This window comes from Vulpes vulpes, chromosome 13, assembly GCF_048418805.1.
Source record: "Vulpes vulpes isolate BD-2025 chromosome 13, VulVul3, whole genome shotgun sequence".
NCBI lineage: Eukaryota > Metazoa > Chordata > Mammalia > Carnivora > Canidae > Vulpes > Vulpes vulpes.
The window spans coordinates 46,910,241-46,927,709 of NC_132792.1; the positions used below are offsets into that span (position 1 = coordinate 46,910,241).

A 17,469-nucleotide genomic window follows, 5' to 3' on the forward strand; every position below is an offset into this window, starting at 1 on the left:
GATCGCGCCCTGGGTCAAAGGCAGGCGCCAAACCGCTGCGCCACCCAGGGATCCCCATATGTTAAATTTTAAAAGATTTTAAGGAACCTAAGTTCATAAAGGATATTAGTGTACTTTTTTTTGTAATGTTTTTGTCTGGGTCTGTTTTCAGCGTAAGGCTGGCCTAACAAAATAAGCTTGGAACTGTAGCCCCCTTATCTACTTATGAAGGAAGTTGTGTAAGATTTTTATTATTTATTTCTTATATTTTTAAAAGATTTTACCAGTGAAGCTATCTAGGGTAGGAGTTTTCTTTTTTGTGACAGTTTAAATTTTGAATGTAATTTGTTTGTAGATAAAATACAATTTAAGTTTTCTTATCTTCTTGTGCTGGTCTTGGTATTTGTGTATTTCAAGATATTTTTCCATTTCATTTGCCAGATTTATTGGCCTAAAATTATTCATAATATTCCCTTATTATTCTTTAATATTTGTAGGACTGTAGTGATGTCTTATCTTTTATTTCCAATATTTGTACTTTATGTCTTCTTTTTCACTTGATCAATTTAGTTAAAGGTCTTTTAGTCTGACTGATCTCTTCAAAGTGTAAGCTTTGATTTCATTAATTTTTCCATTTTCTTTTTTTAAATTTTAGCTTTCATCTTTATTATTGCCACATTTAGATTTATTTGGGCTTATTTGCTCTTTCTTTTAAAGTGTACATTATTCTTTGAGAACTTACCTTTTTTTTAAGTTTTTATTTTTATTTTTCTTAGTAATCTCTACCCCCAACATAAGGTTCATACTCAGACTCTGGATCAAGAGTTGCATATTCTTCCAACTAAGCCAGCCAGGCACCAGGGGACATTACTTCTTTTCTAGAATAAGCATTTAATGAGCACAAATTTCCTTCTGATCACTGTTTTAGATTAACCCTCTGAATTTTGATATATTTTATTTTTGTCATTCCTAAACATTTTCTGATATTTCATGTGATTCCTTCTTTGACCCATGAAGTATTAGGAGATATGTTGCATAATTTTTCAAATATTTGGGAATTTACCAGATATCTTTTTGTCCTTATTTTCTAATTTAATTCCATAATGGACAGAGAACATGTTCTATTATTTCTATCATTTTAAATTATTGATACTTGTTCTGTCCCCCAGCTTCTAGGTGAATTTTTCATTTGCATGTGAATAGTGTATTTTCTGCTGTTGCTGGGGAGAATGAAAATTGTTCTATAGATGGTTATTAGATCAAGTTGAATGATTATATTTTTCAAGCCTTCTATAGCTTTACCGAATTTCATCTACTTGCTCTATCAATTACTAAGAGGAATATTGAAGTCTCTAACTGTAATTGTGGATACAACATTTTGCCCTTCTGTTCTGTCAGCCATTCATTTATGTATTTTAAAAGTCTATTATTAAGTGTATACACAGTTCGGATTGTTTTATCTTCTTTATCAGTAGATAATTTCCCTCTTAATCTACCCCAGCTTATTATGATTAATGTTTGTATGGTATTGTTTTCCACATTTTACCTTTACTATAAATGTGTCTTTATGTTTTAAAGTAGTTTTGTTGTAAGCAGCATTGTTTGAACCTTGATTTTCTTTATCCAGTCAGGAAAATCTTTGCCTTTTAATTGAAATGTTCAGACCATTTAAATTTAATGATTATTGGTACAATTAGTTTCACATTTATTTGGCTTTTAAAATTTCTTCTATTTTTCTACTATCTCTTCTTACTTCTTTTTCTTTTTCTCTTTTTTTTCTGCATTGTAATGGATTAGATGAATGTTTTAAAAAAAAGATTTCTTTATTCTGGGATGCCTGGGTGGCTCAGCTGTTGAGTGTCTGCCTTTGACCCAGGGCCTGATCCTGGGACCCCAGGATCAAGTCCCACGTTGGGCTCCCTGTATGGAGACTGCTTCTCTCTCTGCCTATGTATCTGTCTCTGTGTGTGTGTGTGTATCTCTCATGAATGAATAAATAAAATCTTAAAAAAAAAAAGATTTCTTTATTCACCTTAGAAAAAGAGAGAGCACGACCAGAAGGAGCAGAAAGAGGGAGAGAGAATCCCAAGCAGACTCTGCACAAAGTGCAGAGCTCATGTGTGGCTTGATCCCATGATCATGAGATCACGATCTCAGCTGAAACCAAGTCAGATGCTTAACTGACTGCCCCACCCTGGTGCCCCTAGATGAGTATTTTTTAATGTACCATTTTATTATCTTCACTACTGACTTATTAACTATAGCTCTTGGTAGTCTCTTAGTGTTTGTTTTAAGGCTTATAGAATGCATCTTTAACTTACACAGTCTAACTCCAAATAATATTATACCACTTCTTATTTATTTATTTATTTATTTAAATATTTTATTTATTTGAAAGAGAGAGAGAGCATGAGCAGGGGGCAGGGGGAGAGGGAGCGGGAGAAGCAGACCCCCTGCTGAGCAGGGAGCCCACTGTAGGGCTCAGTCCCAGGATCCCAGTATCATGACTCAAACCAAAGGCAGACAACTGCCTAACTGACTGAGCCACTCAGGGACTCTTATACTGCTTCATATTTACTGTAAGAACCTTATGGCAGTGTACTTCAACTTCTCCCTACCTTTTCTTGGTGCTGTTGTGGTCATAAGTTTAGTTCTGCTCATTAAATCCTCTATAATACATTAGCATGTTTAAAGAATCATTCTTTTAAAAAAGAAAAAAAATTATATTTACCCATGTATATATATTTCCAATGATATTCATTTCTTTATATAGCTCTGGATTACAAATTGACTTCAATTTCCTTCAGCCTGAAACTCTCCCTTTAATATTTCTTACAGTAAAGTTCCTTTGATAATAATTATCTTACATTTTATTTGTCCAAACAAGTTTTATTTCACTTTCATTTTAAAGGAATTTTTTTTTGCAAGGTAAAGAATTCTACTTTAATTTTTTTTTTTTCTTCAGCTCTTTAAAGATGTTGTATTTTGTCCTCTGGCCTGTAGTTTCTGATGAAAGTCTGAAATAATTTAAAATTTTTGTTTCTCTGTAGTAATATGCCTTTTTGTTGTTGTTATTCATGGTCTTTTGCTCCCATTTTGTTTTTATTGTTTCCTTTGAAATATTTTTTTATCAATGGTTTTGAGCAATTTTATTATTATGTATCTTTATGTGATTTATCCTCCATGAGATTCATTGAGCTTCTTGAATTTGTGGGTTTATATGCTTTACTATAATTAGAAAAGTTTGGGCTGTTGTTTTTCAAATGATTTTTTCTACCTCCTGTTGATATCTCTTCCTTCTGGGGCTCTAATTACAGGTATTCTAATTAAACATATATGACATATATTACATCCTTGCTGTTTAATTTTTTCCCCATAGGTCACTGAAGCTCTGTTTTTGTTGTTGATATTTTAATTTGTTGTTAGAGACTTTTTTTTTCATTTTCACTTCAGTTTGGATGATCTCTATTGCCATCTTAAATTTTACATTTCTTTTGTAGTAATTAATCTACTGTTAAGACCATCTAGTAAATTTCCTATTTCAGATATTATACTTTTCAACCCTAGAAAGTCCATTTGATATTTAAAAATATTATCTCTGTCTAAATTATATTTATTTTTCCTTTAAATTCTAGAATATTAAAAAAAAATACTTTATTTATTTATTTGACAGAAACAGTGAACATAAGCAGAGGGAGTAGCAGGCAAAAGGAGAGGGAGAAGAGGCTCCCCGCTGAGCAGTGACCTTCCCCCTCAACACCTGATATTCAATCCCAGACCCTGGGATCAGGACCTGAGCCAAAGATTGACATGTAACCAACTGAGCCATCCAGATCACGTTTATAGTGAACGTGTTTATAATGACTTGAACATGTTTATAATGACTCTGATCATTCTTGTCTGCTAATTCCATCATTTATATTACTTTACAGGCTTATTTCTATTGACAGAGTATTTTTCCGGTGTGAGAAATATGTTTATGCTTTTTTGCATGTCTAGTAATTTTTTTATTGCATGCTGGACATTGTCAGTGTGGGCTTGCTGAGTACTGGTTTGTTTGTTTTTTAAGAATGCTAACCTTCGAAACTTAGTCATACTAGCTAAATTACTTGATAATCAGCTAGATTCTTTTGAGTTTTGTTTTTAAGCCTTTTTTTTTTTTTTTTTTGTCTGTGAGCTGATTTAGAGTAGATTGTACCCTGGATATTCAATAAGGCTCATAGAATCTGGCTGGTCAGACTCAAATATCTCCAAGCTGTTTGTGAACTTTGAAAATTATTCACTTTATAGCTTGCTGGTCCTTTTTTTGTCCAGCCTTGAAGAGTTTCACCTTATGCATGTGTTGATTGTATTCAATAGCAGTTTCAAGGAGTCCACTAGACAGGATTCAATATCTTTTCTTCATGCTGCTTTCTTCTCTTCAGTGCTCCACTCCACAAACTCCAGTGATCTTCCCAAACTGTATTTTCTGTCTCTTCAACTCAGGGGTTAAATTCACCTAAAATTCATTCAATCGTTCTCTACCACCACCCCTGAAGCAGTACAATTCCTAAGCATAAGATGTTCAGTCTAGAGTAATGTTCTGGGACCCCAGAAGTTCCATCCATGTTAGTTTTTGGTCCTCCAAGACTAGTAGAATAATCTCATAAGGTGGAGTGAGCTTGGTACTCAGTCTACTGGGGCCATGAAGACTCCAATGCCTTCACTTTTGATGAAGTGGTCACACTGGTCATTTCAACAGTGTGATTTACACACTCTTAAATCTTTTTATAATCCAGAACATGAATATTAGGTCAGTCTCACACAAGCATACATTTCCATGTATGCGTGCATACACATACAAGCACATGTATGCACACATGTACTCATCAAGGACAAAATTTATAATCAAAGACTATAAATAAACAACTAAAGCATTAATTTAGTAATAGTGATTAACAATTTTTGAGAATTTATTATGAGCCAGGAACTGTAAAAACAAATACAAAAAATAAAAAACAGTTTATCTGTTTTAAATGCATTATCTCATTTTCCTCTTATGAAGTATGAACCTTAGAGAATTCGGATAATTTGTACAAAGTCTTACATCCAGTAACAGATGAAATCAAACTTGAGTACAGGCAGTCTAGTGCTAGAGGAGGAGTTGGTAACCTATGGGCTACAAACTGGCACCCATTTTTTTGTAAGTAAAATTCTATATCACGACAGGAAGCACATGCTCATTCGCTTTTTGTATTGTCTCTGGCTACTTTTGAGCTACAATAGCAGAGTTGAGTAGTTGCAACATAGACTGTATGGCATAGAAAGCCTAAACTATTTATTAAGTAGCCCTCTGCAGAATAAGTTTTCTGACCCTAGTTTTAAAACACAAATAAATTACTCCATAATTTCAAGGACGTCTACCTTGCTATTTTAAGGTAGTTTTTCATGTCGTTTTGCTGACCATGTAAAGTCTCTTCATTCATTTTCTCTGCCTTCAAAGTATATTTTTCAGTATACCAAAAAATAGCCCATCACTAAGATGTATGCCCCTCACTTTAAAAATGGCTGTCTCCATTGTTTAGAATGAAAAGTTTTTAAGAGCAGATGTTCTGTCTACTATGTTCATTACTGTATCCCAGTGTCTAAGACAGGGCCTAGCATAGAGTAGGTCCTAAGCTGTATAACTCTTAATGATAATACCTTGACTATACAAGTTATTATCTGATTAGGTAAGACTTTATCCCTCTCTAGCTAAACCTATAATAAAAGACGGGTTCTTTCCTTCATTTATGCTTTCTTTTCCCACTGATTCATAATGCCATCTTTAAAAATTATTATTATTAGCACAGGCTGAATTACTACGCATACTAGTTAACCCAGTTGTCAGTTAAGGTTGGCCTACCCTTTGATATTTAAATAAAGTTGGCTCCAACCCCTTAGTCAGCATTCTATGAGAAGTCCATCTCCCTCTTACAAATTATCTGAATCTCCAAGAGACTATATCCACATGATTTCTTCTGGCTTTGTGAATCAACTTCTATTTAACTTCTGCTTTTACACACAGCTCATCTCACATGGCTGGCCACTTCTCTGCTTCACACTAGACATGAATTTCAAGATTATTTTTCTTGGATTCCTTCTCACTACCCCCACCCCCTCAAAAAAGAAAAGCTCACTCAAGAAAGTTATTCTCTGTGTGTAGCATTCTTCATTGACAGTTAGAGGGAGACAAAGGGGATTTTCATGCAGCAATGCAAACAATTTAAAATTATCTTAAGAATCACAAAATTAAAAAAAAAAGAATCACAAAATTCTTCTACTGACACTAATATTACACTATATGTTAACTAACTGGAATTTAAATAAAAACTTAAAAAAGAAAAATTAAATAAATAAAATTGATCTTAAAAACTCCCTGCTGTCAAAAAGCCTTCAGCCAATCTACAGCCAGGAATTTCTCACTGGCCACCTCTCTCCACAAGCATGTGGTTTTTCCTCTGTTCACTCTCTTTTCATACAAATTTTTCATTTTGGGGCAGAGTAATTTATCTATCTCTCTGTTACATTATCTTCTTCCAGCCTAGGTCACTAGGCTCTCGCCTTTTACTGTGTGCAATATATTGAGATATCTTTCTCAACAAAAGGATTTCTTTCCCAAGAGAAATTCTAGTATGAAATGTTAAAATTAGTTTTTTTTCATTCCATTAAATGATAATCTATTTCTGGACCATCTTCTCTTCCTTTTATCTATCTTTCTATTTTTGCAGCCATTAGTATCATACTTTTAATTACTATACCTATGATATATAGCTTAACACCTATGAGCAGTATTAATATATCAAAAGTTTTTTTCTAAAATTTTATTTATTTATTCATGAGAGACACACACACACACACAGAGAGAGAGAGAGAGAGGCAGAGACACAGGCAGAGGGAGAAATAGGCTCCCTGCAAGGAGCCCGATGTGGGACTTGATCCCAGGTCACGGGATCAGGACCTGAGCCGAAGGCAGACGCTCAACTGCTGAGCCATCCAGGTGTCCCCCAAACAACTGATAAAGCATAAGCATGAACCAAATGAACTGAACAATCATAACAAAGGCCTGACACAGGTCATAGGTTATAACCATAGAGCGTATGTAGAGTCTGCCTTTAAGGGAAATATTCTTCATTATTCTGCCTTTTCAAAATTTCTAGTTTTTTTCTCACATGATTTTTATGTTATATTTGTCATTTTGTCTAATTAATAAAACACCCATCGGGATTGCAGTTGGGATTGCACTAAACTTATGGATTAATTTGAAAACAACAACAAAACATTCTCCTGATCTCTGGAACAGGGAGAGGGGCTGAAGGTTGAATCAACTGCCAATGACCAATAATTTAATCAGTCATGTCTACATAATGAAGCCCAAGGAACAAGGATTGGAGAACTTCTGGGTTGTTGAACACATGAAGACTTGGAGAGAGTGGCACACCTGAAGAGGGCATGGAAGCTCCACGCCCCTTCCCGTATACCTTGCCCTATGCATCTCTTCCATTTGGCAATTCATGAGATATATTCTTTTATAATAAACTGGTAAAATGTTTTTCAAAGTTCTGTGAGCCATTCTAGCATATTTATCGAACCCAAAGAGGAAATCACGGGAACCTCCAATCTCTAGCCAGTAGGTTAGAAAAATAGGTGACAACCTGGACCTGTGACTGACACCTATAAAGAAATAGGGGGCAGTCTTATATGACTCATCTCATAATCTATGGGATCTGATGCTATCTCCAGGTAGATAACTACAGAATTGAGTTAAATTGTCAGATATCCTGTCAGTGTCCCCTGAGAATTGGAGAATTGCTTAGTGTTGAAAATAAAACACACACTAGAATTTTATAAACAGGTTTCCTTGTAGTGATATATCTTTGCATTACTGGATTCATCTTTTCTCGTTTGTAGTGTTTTTATATTAAACAGTGTACTGAGAGCTCTTGACATTAGGCTACCTTCCTTTGAGAGGCCACAAAGTGCATGAAATATGGATAGCCTCAACTGAGGGATTCATTTTTACCCAAAAACACTGACACTGGACAATAGCTGAGCAGAACAATGATGGATTCTGGAGCCAAAGATATTCATTTAAAAATTAGCCTGTAGCTTAAGACATGGCCTGGAATAAAGGATTTGCCAACACCCTCCTGAAAGATGATGGCAGTATTAGACGCTCAGAGAGATACAGGTAACAGAATGACATGGAAACAGAGTCTTTATGGGAAAAAATAGTAACAGAAGTCAAGAGGTAAAAGTAAAAACAGGTAGTGGGAAATGGCAGTGAGATCAGAACAGTCACTGGAAGCAGGGATGAGTTCAGCCATATGGGAGAGAACCTATATGGCTATAATATTTTGTGTGTGTGTGTGTGTGTGTGTGCATATATGCACGTGCACACTATTTTTGTAGATTACATATTTTTCTGTTACATCCTATTTCTTTCTTTAGTGGACCTTCATTATTATCTGTCTTAACGGTTTTACTTTGCTGGATTTCAAAAAATCACTTGTAATTTATAGTTGCTATTATTGCATAGTTTTCCTTTACCCTTATATTTGATGAGACTATATCATATGGAGAATATATTTTTACAAATATGTAGCTTTGTGAAACTGAATACCAAATTTCAAATAAAATTCAAAACTTTAAACCAATGTAGTATATTTCTTAGGGAACTTTACTTCCTAAACTATCCAGAATTCATTACATGGAAATGTCATGCAATTTTTCTTGCACAGGTTTTTAAAATTTAGGATCATGGTAGATTTCAGGGATCCAGGTTGATTGTGTTAATGACCCCACTTAATGACTTCTTTGAATCCACCATATTTTTCCTACGACTTTAAAGTTCCATCTCACTCTGACTCTATGCTTGGGCATGTGACTTGTTTTGGTCAATAGGATGTTAGCTAACATGATACAAACCTAGACTTTATAGAAAGGGGTATATGCTTTTCTGTTGCCTTCTTGTATGATTGGGTCTACTCACTATTCCCCTGTGCTATGGCATGAGAACATGTCCAGCTGGCCTGCAGGAAGGTTGTGGTAGACATGTGGAACAGGGTTAAGTTGTTTCAGACATCTGAGTTAGGGCCATCCTGGTTCAGCCAGTTGCCAGCCAGCCCTCAGATACATAAGGAAATCCAGATGAGATCAGAAGAAGCTTCCAGATAAACCTCTCCAATGTCAACAACCTGTAGTGAACTAGATAAATGTTTATTATAAGACGATGGTTTTGGATGGCTTGGTATGAAACATTATTGTGGCAACAAATAATACAGAGATACCAACATATTAATTAACCAATGAGGGGACCTGAGGTACCTCTATGTACCTGAGGTACCAAGTCAGAGATAATATTCACAGATGGTGGATATTTTCATATATTCATAACTCTTTTTGTATTCTAATCTTCTGTCTCTGGAAAAACTCATTTATTACCCCAGGACAGGTAATGGTACAGAGAATGTTCCCCTGTAGCACTTCAGCAGCGTTTTAGACACTAGACTTGCCAAAAAAGAAGTGTAACTTTGCTTATTATGCAGCCTTTTGGTACTTGAAGTGTTAAGAAGATAAATGGAATTTATGTGATCAGGATGGTAAAGATACATTACATTCTCTGCCTCAAATTCTCATGTGCGCTTAGGTTGCTGGTGAAAAGTGAGAATGTAATCAGGTGTGTGAATGCTTGTAGCTATGATTTTTCCTGATGACTAGTAGATTGTAGAATGTCTTTTTTTTTTTTTAATTTTTTCTTATTTGTTTATGATAGTCAGAGAGAGAGAGAGAGGCAGAGACACAGGCAGAGGGAGAAGCAGGCTCCATGCACCGGGAGTCCGACGTGGGATTCGATCCCGGGTCTCCAGGATCGCGCCCTGGGCCAAAGGCAGGTGCGAAACCGCTGCGCCACCCAGGGATCCCTGTAGAATGTCTTTTAAAGACATCTTGGAAACACACTCTGTCAGGTGAAGTCCTATTAGATACATTAGATAGATGCAAGTTTCTAAATAGAAAATAGGAGTTTCAGCTCTAGTTAACAAACATTTATTGATCATTTATTATGTACTAGCCATCATAAATACAAAACCAGTGAAAACTAGCCTCTGCCCTAGAAACACTTAGAGTTCGGAAAAGAGACAGGCAAATCATGACAGACAAATAAATGCTGTTGTAAGTACAATGAAGGGTCATGCACACAAAGATGGTTGAGGGGGTATCAGGTGGTGGGTAGGGGCTGTATTTGACTAAGAAATTTAAAGGATAAGTGGGAAAGAGTTCCAGCAAGAGCAAAGCATAAACAATGATCTGGAGTGTAGAACAGCATCAGTTATAGAGGAAATCACAGAATATAATATGGACCTGAAGTTACATATATGTAACCAAAATACATATGTATGCCAAAATAATTCAAAGACTTAGATATTTCCCTTTGTTATCAAGTATGCAATTATTTTTAGTAATAGAGATTTTTGTTTTATTTTACATATTGGAAAAATGATCTTTGTGCCTTTTAGTACCTTCCACCTATCTGTAAATTCCATATGGACAGAGCACAAATTTATCTTACTCCTCTGCATTGCAGCACCTAGTACAGTGCCTGACATTTCATATACATTCAGTAAATATTTGTTGTACAAATTACTGAATTTTTGAACCTGTCAGCCTTTGCCAAAATTCAACAGAAATTTATGTTTTAAATTGCTCTTTTTAATTTACTCATAGAGTAATTTTCTTGAATAATTTGTCTTTCCTAGTTATCTTCAATAAAAGCTTAATCTTCTGTTTTATAACTCTCCCTATTTTTGGATTTTAAAATATATGCAACCATTAGTATTGTTTTTCTCCCTATATACTCATCTATGTATTCATCCAAGATACACTTATTGAATACTTGATTATGTGCCAGCATTGTGCTCCACCCCAGGGTAGAGTAGTAACAAGTCAGACTTGGTCTGAGCCTCAGTGGAACTTATTTTCCAGTATAAGGAAAACAGACCAGTATTACATAAATAATTTACAAGCACACTGGATATTACGTACAAAATTGAATAGTTTTAGGAGAGTGTTTATTTATTTACTTTTAAAAAATTATTTATTTATTTATTCATGAGAGATACAGAGAGAGAGAGGCAGAGAGAGAGAAGCAGGCTCCATGCAGGGAGCCCGACGCGGGACTCAATCCTGAGTCTCCAGGATCATGCCCTGGGCTGAAGACAGGCGCCAAACCACTGAGCAACCCAGGTTCCCTAGGAGAGTGTTTAACAGCTTCTTTTAGCTTTTATTCAATATGGATTACTGATGATTATATGTAATGATAATACAGCATGTTTACTCTATCATATTTTTAGTTTGTGGTCTCTACTTTCTGTTTTGCTATGCCACAGTTATAATTACTATGTGGTACATAGAAAATACACTATAAACATCACTTGATTGAATGAATGAAAGAATAAATGAATTTTATTACAGCCCAGATCCATAGTTTATTGGCTTAATTTCTGTGCAAAATGAGGTTATTAGTCAAATCTATTGAGTTATCTGATTTTAGTCAACAAATATTCATTAAAAAGTTCATGTAAGTCATGTGGCAGAGGTGGGGGATTGGAAGAAGAATAAAAAGTTTCCTGTCCTTACAGAAATTGCAATTCAGACAAACAAGACGATAGCACATGAGAAGCTAATAATTTAGCACAAGAAAACATATGTATCATATATCTTTCAGACAAAGTACTATGCTTGGTAATGTGAAGAATACTATGACTCCCAGTTACTTATAATTTAGCCGAGGAGACAAGACAAATATATTTACAATGAAAATAATGCCAAACAAAAAATGATACATTCTGGTGCTCAAGGTAATGAATCTCAGTACTGTAGTGGATGGAAATCTTTCAAAGGGTTGGCATGTTTTCTCTCAGCCAAACGTAGAACAGTTACGCCAAACTGAGGTGTGTAAACTTCAGAGGAGCACCAGGCAATCCATTGTAGTTTGAGAAGAAAATGTTAAAACTTCTACTTATTTAAAAAGAAACTAGTCCTTAGTAACCTTTAACAAAAAAGATTGACAACAGGCCATCATAGTCTGTAGCCTGTAGATGTCTGATGTTAGGATTTAACATGGTATCACATGGGAGGAAAGGAGTGGGAATTGCATTTCCCAGAACAAGAGGCACCTCCTTCCATTTCTTTTTCATGAGGCATAGTGGGTTATCTGGGCTGCTTTAAGTTCTAACTAAACTAACCTTCATGAAATAGACAAATGACTCAAAAAATCCTCCAAAGGAACAGCAGATAAAATTAATAATACAAGCACAATTGGACTCAAAAGAAAATCTTAGCTGTGACGCTTTTCTTTGTGAAAATGCTTTTTGGCAATTACAGTATTAAACAAGATTTATTCAGATATAACCAAAAGTTCCCTCCTCTCAGATTCAAAGTTATGGTGAAACTGTTTGAAGTGCGGATTTTTTGTGTTGTTATTGTTAATGAAGATCCTCATGTCATATACTGTGCCTTGAGATAGCTCACAATTAGCAAGACATTAAAAAACTAAGCATCCAAAACATAAAGACGATCTTTTGCAATTTTTTCAGAAGTCTTCAAAGTCAAGTGTTACTCAATCTGGCACTTAGTGAAACGTCACTAAACTTAATAACAAATGTTTAGAAGTTTATTTATTACAAAAGACCTCTTGGGCTTTCCACATCATGCAGGGAGGGGTCCATATAGCATTGTCTTAAAGAGAATCTTTCACAATATCCGGAGCACTTGATGGCTGCAAACGAAGGAGGAGGATGTCCTCAAATTCCTTGCAGCAGGAACCTACTTAGTTGGCACCAACCTTGATTTCCAAATGAAACAGTACATCTACAAAAGGAAATGTGATGGCATCTGTATCATAAATCTGAAGAGAACCTGGGAGAAGCTTCTGCTGGCAGCTTATACCATTGCTGCCATTGAAAACCTGGCTCATGTCAATGTCATATCCCTGGCCAGTGAGCTGTGCTGAAGTGTGCTGCTGCTACTAGAGCCACTGCTGTTGCTGGCTGCCCCACTCCTGGAGACTTCACTAACCAGACCCAGGCAGCCTTCTGGGAACTGAGACTTCTGGTGGCTACTGATCCCAGCACCAACTCCAGCCTCTCACAGAGGCATGTTATGTCAACCCACCTACCATCACTCTGTGTGACACAGATGCTCCTCTGCACCATGTGGACATTGACATCCCTTGCAACAAAAGGGAGCTCACTCAGTGAGTCTGATGTGATTGAATGCTGGCCTAGGAGGCTCTGCGAATGCAGAGGCACTGCATTCCCCTGAACATCTGTGGGAAGTTACCACTGCTGTCAACTTCTACAGAGAGCCCAAAGAAATGAAAAGGAAGAGCAGGCTGCTGCCCAAAAGGCTGTGACCAAGGAGGAGTTTCAGGGTGAGTGGACTGCTCCAGCTCCTGAGGTCACCGCTACTCAACCTGGAGTAACAGACTGTCGTGAAGGGGTGCAGGTGCCCTCTGTGGCTATTCAGCAGTTCCCTACCGAAGACTGGAGCATGCTCAGACTGGTCTGCAGCTCCCACTGCTCAGGCCACTGAATGGGCAGCGACAACCACTGAGTGGTCTTAAGCTGCTCTTCCACAAAGACAAACAAAATGGAGATAAGTTTGATGGAGAAGAAACAATTTCTAGGGAAAAAATGGGAGGAGCACTTAGAAAACTGTTTTTCCTTCCAGAGTGTATAAGGCTGAAATAATTCATAAAGCAATAAGCCAGCAAACTAACAACTTTTTTTTTTTTTTTTTGGTCACCAGTGCTGGAAAAATTCATAGAAAGCATTGTTGAAGCTGAAGACTTTGAGAAACAGGTAAGACAAATTATGTAGCATTAGAACTCATGGAGTGGTGGAATAGTGTGGCTATGTCAGCATTTCTATTGTGTCTCAGATTGTATTTTCTCTATTGTATTTCAGAAAGAAAATTCATGATCAAATCACAATTTTGTGCCTCAAAAAGAAGAATTTAGGCAGCCCGGGTGGCTCAGCGGTTTAGCGCCTCCCTCAGCTTAGGACCTGATCCTGGAGACCCTGGATCAAGTCCCACGTCAGGCTCCCTGCATGGAGTCTGCTTCTCCCTCTGCCTGTGTCTCTGCCTCTCTTTCTCTCTCTCTGTGCCTCTCATTAATAAATAAATAAATAAAATCTTTTTTAAAAAAGAAGAATTTATTGTACACCTGAAACTAATGTTATACAGTATGCTAACTGACTAGAAATTAAAGAAAAGCTTTAAAGAAATAATTTACTGAAAAAGGTAAATTCTCAGCAATAAGAAAATCTTTACTGAATTTCTTTTTAAAATGTTTCATGGGAGATATATGTTATGATGGACCTGATATTTTGCCTGCAAGTGAAAATTCAAAAATATTCTAGGTAATGTTTTTATATTCATAGGCAACTTTTCTTTCATCGCAGAAACTGAAGCCAGAAGTGCATCAACACTGGTTCTTAATTTCATAAAATCATGAGCCTTTAAAGTATTGTCACATATTTACATGCCTTTGTAATGAAATAGAGAGTAATGATGATATTTGCTACCACAGAGAATTTTACTGGTCATTTCTTTGAAAAATACTTAAAGCTGCTGTAGAATTTAAAGATAAATTAAGCTCTTTATTTACAAAAAGATAAGTGTTTAAAATTTGCTAACCTTTCCACTGATGACAAATGACTTATCAATAAAGTGCTACTTAGCAAATATTTAAAAACAAGCATGCTTATTCTTTAGGAATTATCAAAGTAAAGCAAACTTTTTCACAGTAAATCAGAAAGTAAACAATTTTAGGGAAATGGTATTATGGAAAAGGTATTTGAAAAACAAGTGTTTGAAAATATTTTTATTAATATGTTATATTGTGGCTGAAGAATGATACAAGGTTTTCTAATTTACCAAAGTCAAGTCTTAAAGGTTCAATGGTGGGTGCCTGTGTGGCTTAGTCAATTAAGCAAGTGACTGCCTTCAGCTCAGCTCATGATCCCTGGGTACTGGGATCGAGTTCTGCATCAGGCTCCCTACTCTGCAGGGAGCCTGTTTCTCCCTCCTCTGACTGCCATTTTCCCTGTTTGTGCTCTCTCTCTCTGTCAAATAAATAAATAAAATCTTTTCTTTAAAAAATTTAGAAATCATTGGATTGATAAAAGGAATGTAAAGGGCTTTCTAGAGATTGTTAACCTGATGGAGTAAAATGATATAATTGGGAAAAAAACAGAAGCAATATAAAAAAATTTTAATACTTTAGAAAAAAAAACTGAGAATAATTTAGTGTAGAGATCAGTAGTTTTACACACTTCAAAACCCTCTTATAATACTACTACGTTCATTCCAGTTCAACATTTGTTGGACACCTGGTGTGCTCTGCTTGGCCCTGGCAATGAAAAGATGAATAAGGTGGGGTGCTGTGCTCAGAGCCATCCACTGCCTAATGGGGAAATAGAACACGTGTCACCATATGAAGTAGTGGAATCATGTGAATAAACAGGTAATTTCCATAAAGTATTGTAAGCACTATACAAGTGGGTTGTGTGAATATCTAAGATGGTATCTAGGGGAGTCTGATGTGATAGGGCTAGAGAAGGCCTCCTGGTGGAGGTGGTGCCTGAACTAAGCTTTCTTAAGCATATATTAGAGAATAGAATAATTGAACCAATGAGGAATTTGAATAAATTAGAAAGTATTTATGATGTTGTTTCATTTTGTTTCATGAGGCAGAAAAATCTGTAAGATAATTTATAAGGATTTCTGTCTTTATAAAGCATCTTAAAAGTTTTGATTCCTGAAGGTATAAACTTCAATTATCTGGAATATTCTTCAGACTACACTTGTGCCAAACTAATAATATACTTTCTTTTACTCTTCCTCATTCAATCAACAATTTTTGAATACCAACTCTATTTCAGGCACTGAGCTGCCCAAGAACACGCAGTCAAGTAAGACAGGGTTTCTGCTTTGAAGGGACTTAAAGTAGCATTGCAGACACACTGTTGTAAAGCAATACATGTAGTTAGCATGAGGATTCCTGAAATAAAAATTGAAACGGTGTGCATGTTGCACTTGATCAAAAGAGAGACTGATGATCTTTGCCTGAAAGAAAAGAAACTGGGCTGTCTCAGAAAAGGCTTTCAGATGAAATGATGGTTAACCTAGGTCTTTAAGAATTAGGGAGACTTTGCCAAAATGGTGGAAGGAAAGACATTCTAAGGAGATGAACCAGCATATGTAAGTGCAAGCAAGCCTGCCACCATTTTCCAGCTCCTTATAATTATTTTCTATTCACATTCTTGTTCACCATTGCTTCACAGCTTTTGGCTTAGCTAGACTAATTCTGCTAGATCAAGATTTACAAAACATCTATCTTTAGGATGTCTGTAATCTGATTTGCCTTTGGAAAGTAGAAACATTTAGAACTACATGCTCACTAACAATGGACAATTTAAGCATTCATATAAGTTGGAGACACAAGATTCTTTATGGTCATTGACCTGGAAAGTGTGGCCTCATTGGTAGTTGTGACTGAGGACTGGACTTTATAGTGTCACTGGACCTGTTGGCTAATCATTGCCTACCTCACCCTGCCCTCCATCTAAGAAAATCTCTCCCTGGACCACACCCATGGTTGCCATGTGTATAGTACAGGGTCTTAAGATACTTAACTCTAGGGTCTTACCACAGCTGACTGGACAGATAACTCAGAGAAAAACAAGCCAAAGCACAGTTGGGCCAATCAGATTCTCTTTTCTGAGGATCTGAGGGTAAGATGTTATGCTTTGAACACTTAGTGGTGAAGAGTCTTGAGGGGAAATAGCTGAATTCTAGGCCTGCTAGTTGGCAGAGAGGAACTACCCTTCAGTACCAAAAAATGTCAACTGTCTGAGAGGTAGACCTATGGGCACAGGTGGAGGAAGCACAAATAGCATGGGAATAACTTCCTGAGACTCATTAGGCTGGGGAGTGATCATTATACCAAAGAATCTGAGATACCCTGAAATGGCTATGTAGCTTTTGACTCCAAAAATATTTGCGTAGGGTGCTGAGAAAAACTTTCTAATAGACCAGGTGAAAGGGAGTTTATTTGAAGGCTCTGTGGGAATCTCATATAATCCAACTGTAGATAGTACTACTAGGCCTCATAACTGCTAGAAAACACGACTTCAGACAAGCTACCTTTCTTCTTTTTTCTCGCAGGCAGCACCATTTCTCTTCTCTGCATGTTTCTATCCATACCTACCTTTCTTTCTCCTTTAGGCAGCCAGGTTTATTTCAAAAGTCTCTTAGTTTCTGTTCCTGAGTAATTTCAGTTTAACATGAGCCTCTGCCCTGCCCTGGAGCCATTTTGGCACCGATTTGATGCTGCTGCTCCAGTAACCATTACTGCTTTCTAAGTCAGACTTTTCTGTCACTTAGTTTGAATTCTTGTGCCCATGG

At 36.4% G+C, this 17,469-nt stretch overlaps 1 long non-coding RNA gene across 1 annotated transcript; it reads left to right on the top strand.

The window, feature by feature from the left end:
* Nucleotides 1-12,781: 12,781 nt before the first annotated feature.
* LOC140595056 (uncharacterized) lies at nucleotides 12,782-14,276 on the top strand. The gene is made up of 3 exons (XR_011996451.1): nucleotides 12,782-13,429; nucleotides 13,807-13,859; nucleotides 13,965-14,276. It is a non-coding gene; the product is annotated as an uncharacterized lncRNA (long non-coding RNA).
* Nucleotides 14,277-17,469: the final 3,193 nt, after the last annotated feature.